A 6,179-nucleotide genomic window follows, 5' to 3' on the forward strand; every position below is an offset into this window, starting at 1 on the left:
ATATATATATACATATATATATATGTATATATACATATATATACATATATATATATATATATATATATATGTATACATATACACATATATATATATATATACATACATATACATATACATATATATATATGTATACATATACACATATATATATATATATACATACATATACATATACATATATATATACATATACATATATATATATACCTATATATACCTATATATATATATATATATATATATATATATACCTATATATACCTATATATACCTATATATACATATATATATACATATATGCCACAAACTTATTTTTTTGTTATAAACCAAAATCCAATGGAAAAATCCCGTTGTCATTTTGTCGAGGGAACTAGGGCGATACTAACTTCCTGGTTGGACTACAAAAATATTTCATCCCTGGAGCACTTTATTCAGGATAAATCATGTGAATATGAGACATTGTCAAGAAATAACTCCCAACTCGTGAAATATTTAGCAATAGCACTTTATTGAACACAAACAACCCTAAGCCACAATACTGAATGACAAGACCAATTGGCTGCAGCAAACATTTTATAAAATAGATTCAGGTTTAATGTCACTAAATAGTTTTTTTCTTTTAACGTCAGAAAGACAGATGCAGGTTTTTCCAAAACAGTGAATGATCTTTTACATATTTAACATTTTTGTAACAAATTATCATTCACATGTTCACACGAAGGAATAACAAGGCAAAGTGCTTTCAGGATTGCATTGTCGAAAAAACAAAAAATCAGAAAAATGAATGGCTTGAGGTTTAGGTGAGACGGTGGGTGGGTGACGAGTGGAGCGGGGCTGGACCTGTCCTGGATTAGGCATGGGTGGAGGGGGCCCTGGTCAGAAAACCTCAAACCTTTCACCTTGTCCTGTACCCCTGGTAGTCAAAGTGAACTGAAAATGTCAGGGCAGTGTGGAGACAGACGCCTGTGTAGCAGAATTTGGTTCGGAGTGGACAAATGAATTCAAAGGCATACGGCTCGAGGGGCTCAAACTAAACTCGCCCCCGTGCAGAATTACAAATCCACCTTACTACCTTCCTTGTGACAACCTGTGGTATCAGTACAACTGCAGGGCAATCGATGGCTGACCCAGAATGAAGCTGTAAACGTCGAAATAATGCATACTATAGGGCTAGACAGGGAAGTATACGCACAAGAGGAAACCAAAGAAATAGATGGAGTTAAAAAAAAAAAGCCAATGCATGCTTACTTAATTTAAAAAAAAAGATGAATCCTCTGACCATTCGCCACTGAATGTTAAAGGGGATAGACTATCATCATAATCTGCATCATAACATTGTCTGGCTTCACATTCCAGTGGTATTTTGTCGTATAAATGCTTCTCATAAATATTTTTTTTTTCAACGTCAAATAGACATATACACATACAGCACAACCAAGCACACTTTTTTTTTTGTATAACTACCATTGCTTATGATAAATCTGTATTCCCATACTGTGAATATACTTTTTTTTTATTTTTTAGTCAGAACAGGTGGAGACAAACAATACTCAAGGCTGCAAAACAAGGAGGTAGGAGAGATGCTACTGAAAAACAGCAAGTGATGCTAACATGATCGTTCACTTAAATAATCGCGAGATACGCCGGGCTCTGGATCGACTTCTTCAACCACGCTAGTTGCTACTCCAGTCGGCGTTTAAGGAGCGGTGTGTAACAAATGTAATGTTAGATTTCACCACCAAATTAAGACACAAAAATTGTCGCTTTTTCCTGATAGCTCCAGATGCAGACTGGTGTAGCAGCTGTGGTGATTTACCAACTGAAGAAATCTCAGAGGCCCATTCTGCCTTACAAAAATTTTAAAATTGTGTCTTAACCCTATATTTCCAGATATTCTAAATTGGCTAATTTCAACAGAGTAACTTCATTGGTCCTGTTGTCATCACACGCATTGAAACCGCACGCTGCTGGTGATGGCATTGACTCCTTTACACACAGTAGAGTAGTATATTTGCAGATTTGTAAATGAGGTAATCAGCGTTAGGCTAAATAGGGAACCCTGTCATTGACACACACTTCATTCACCAGCAAAAAGCAAAAAAAGATTTCCTCAATCAGCGGGACAAGACTCTTGGGAAATGAAATCAACTTTGGAATGTTGGGTGGACGAGCCAACTTTTTCATATTTTAGTGAAGGTGCACTGTGAAACTATTTGATTGTAACTCATCACATGCCCTGATTCAGAGTCCTTCCCTCGCGATAAGGGCTCCTTTGTATTTCCCCAGATAAGCCACTCAAAGTAAAACCAGGCAACCCATTATCTTTTTTTAAATTGCAATGAATTAAGGCTGCCTCAGCAGCAGATCAACGCCTGCTTTAAGTCCAGTTGTGAATGGATTGTTAATAGCTTGTGAGTTGCAATGAGTTGGCAACGTCTACAGTGAAGCGGACTAAACATAAAAACATGAAAAAGGGACTACCCGCTACTAAAATGTCACAGAACATGCAGTATTACATCCTTTCCTACAGTAGGCTATTCCTAATAGCACATTCAAAGGGGCTCCTAATGGGCAAATTCTCTGATATGGCTCTGCGTTAGAGTGATCAAGCTCGGTGTGAGACTATTTCCAAGTCTATAAGGTGCTCCATCGGAAGATCGCTGCCTTATTTCACCTGCACAAATACTTTTGTCATTCAGTTCAACAGTAAACACTGGAAAAGTATTCCGAACACATCCTCTGCTGGTGAAAACAAACGGCACTTTCAAAAAGGGGGAATGTCTCTCTAATAAAACCACAATCACAGGACCTCCGAGTAACAAAACACACACAGGCTATACAGTAGATATAAATCTCATGAGTTTCTTAACTGTACAAGCTTTAGGCTACACGCTGAAAAGGGAGGGACACGCAAGAACCCTTAATGCTTAACACTGAAAACAAATATAAGGCATTTCATATTTCCTTTTATCCGCATACGCCACTGACAGCAGGTCTAAATATTTTTGAGAAAACATTTCATTCAAGGAGGAAGAGGATGCATATACACATCTACACATGCAAATGAACATGTCTACCGGCTAGAAACCAGAAGTCCAAACTACAATACCATCAAAAGTCCATCATTAGGAATAATAATTAAAAAATGCACCTACTCAAATCTATCAGTCAACTTGTGCACAGTCCTTTCTCTGAGCAGGCAGCTTTTAAAGTCGGATCACAGTTTTAAGAATGAAATATCAAACACACACACGATCAAACGCCACCTCTCTGAACACAAACAGAAGGAAATCCTTCATTTGCTACAGATGAGTGACTTTTGGTGTTAGAACAAAAAAGGGCATATTAAATAGTTTTTTTTCAACTGAGGAAGCAATGATAAACAAAAGGTTATTGCACTTTTTATCTTTTGTCTATTTCAAAACGAGGTCAGCTTTGAGAGAAGATGATTCATGCCTTAATGTCGCGGTAAGACAACAAATGTTACGTCACTTCTATAGTATGATCACACCGTTATTAACACTGCACACAGCTACTACTGCAACCCTACTTGTAGTCAGTCTACCCTAAAATAACACGAAACAATCTCTACAATCAATTTTGCAACACAGTCACAACAAACAGCCTAAACTTGGTCTTGAATGCAGGTACCGCATCGTTTCACAATCTGGTGTGAAGTTTACTAATCATCGATGAATATACCGAAGAGTTGAGAAAAACAATCAGAACGGAGCTCTGAAGTTCCAGACAGTGGTCTTTCTACAGTTAATGTGTTACTGACAATCAAACCTCATGTTCTCCGAGGAGTCCAGTGGTTTTTCTCGCATCTTTGCCTAAATTTGGTCTATGGGCTCTTTCCCTCCATGGTGTTGGTAGAGCCAACTGAGCCCCGAGGTGCCTTCTTTGGATTTGTGCTTTCGTACTATTGATCCCCATCCGTTCAATGTTTGATGTGCCCTAAAATTGCATCAGTAATGTGCAATTTATTCTGCCACCCAGAGGGAGCATTCAAATCACTGGAAATGCTGAAATCCAGACTAACACAGAAGGAGCTATTGAGGTTTTTTTTCCTCTCAGATCACATAGGGTTGAAATGATCATACTCAGAAGGAAAATGAGCCGATCCACTGTAGTCGTGTACTTTCACTGGAATTTATTTTTTCCCCATTATAAGGCTTCTGGGAAATAGAAATGGAAGACCGTACCTTTCGGTAGTAACAAATAAAAGGCACCATGCCACCACTGTGCTCGATATTACACAGGTCCTATTGGTGGGGGGGGGGGGGGGGGGGGGGGGGATAATAAACAAGTGTTCAGGCAGGGAAGGCGTTCAAACTAGCGTTAGTCATACAGTCAAATTAGGCTCGTTGGAGATGAGCTGGGGGGGCAGCGACAAAAAGCTTGTGGTCAATTCAGACAATTTCCAGCAGCCTTCAAAGACAGGAAGTCACAGGAATATTTACTTCCTGTTAGATCCATCTGTAGGCTACCCGTAGTTTACAGACCACGTTCAGATATATATCGATATATATATATATATATATATAGATAGATATAGATATCTATATCTATATCTAGATATAGATATAGATATAGATATAGATATCTATATCTATCTATCTATATCTATATAGATATAGATAGATAGATATATGGGCTGTCAAACTTAACGCAATAACGTGTTAACGCAAATTTGTTTAAACGCCACTAATTTCTTCAACGCATTAACACAACTTGCAACTTTTAGGTTGTAGCGAATCAGTTTCATATATGAAACTAAAAAAACCATCGGTACCAACCATGTCATACTAGCTTGTCGTGAAGGAGGTTAAATAACGCTCCAAACTGGCATGGCCATTTTCAAAGGGGTCCCTTGACCTCTGACCTCCAGATCAGTGAATGTAAATGGGTTCTATGGGTACCCACGAGTCTCCCCTTTACAGACATGCCCACTTTATGATAATCACATGCAGTTTGGGGCAAGTCATAGTCAAGTCAGCACACTGACACACTGACAGCTGTTGTTGCCTGTTGGGTTGCAGTTTGCCATGTTATGATTGGAGCATATTGTTTTCTGCTAAATGCAGTACCTGTGAGGGTTTCTGGATCAATATCTGTCATTGTTTTGTGTTGTTAATTGATTTCCAATAATAAACATATACATACATTTGCATAAATACTTGACAAATTTCCCTTTAAGGTACATTTTGAACAGATAAAAATGTGCGAGTAATTACGAGTAACTCTGGACAATCATGCGATTCATCACGATTAAATATTTTTAACTGATTGACAGCCCTAGTGTAAATATGTGGAAATGTGTGTACCTAGCATTTGCACTTTGTTCTTTTTATGTGTTATATGTTTGATAAGTGCTATATAAATAGCCTCTATTATCATATTATTATCAGCCACACAAGATATGGTTAACAGATTAAACCTGCATTGCACAATATGTGACTAATAGCCTACAATCTAGTATTAAATATTACAATTAAACAGATAATTAGGATTTTCTACAAAACGTGGTGTTTAATGTCAAAACTAGCCAATCAGCTATTTGGTCAGTCGACAGCCAGGCGTTTCCCATCATGCCTTGGGTCTTGCAGTTGGTGGAGAGCAACTGCGGTCACCTTGATCTCGCGAGGTTACCGTTGCCTACGTGTGCATGACACATATCTAACCGGCACGCATTGTCCGGCGATTGATTCTGCGCTGGCCTGGTTCATCTCGAACGAGCCTATTGTATCGTTTTGACTTCCAGAGGTAAAGTTTTATAGCTACCTTCATTTCCCACCTTAAATTAGACAGTACCCTTCTCCCTTAATGACTTGCACCAGATAACAGACTCATCTGTTGGTTGTAATGAAGAGAAACATGTTGAAACTATGCTTTTCTGTTCTTAAAAAAAAAAAAGGGGGGGGGGGGGGAGGGGGGGGGCGCATGTTTAGGTTCGACATGCATATATTGAAAAGTCGCTCATACACACGATAAGAGAGAAATCTACACGACTGGCATCAGGAGAGACTAGAAGAAATCACAGAGGATAAATGTCAGCGTCGTCACACAAAAGATCACTGATGAGGTAAAACTGCAGGTCCAATAAAAAGTACAAGGTGCAGTTGGCTGCCCCTCTGTAAGGTAGGAAACAGGAGACATCTGCCGACACAAATCCG

The sequence above is a fragment of the Sebastes umbrosus genome, chromosome 6, assembly GCF_015220745.1.
Source record: "Sebastes umbrosus isolate fSebUmb1 chromosome 6, fSebUmb1.pri, whole genome shotgun sequence".
In the NCBI taxonomy this organism is placed as follows: domain Eukaryota; kingdom Metazoa; phylum Chordata; class Actinopteri; order Perciformes; family Sebastidae; genus Sebastes; species Sebastes umbrosus.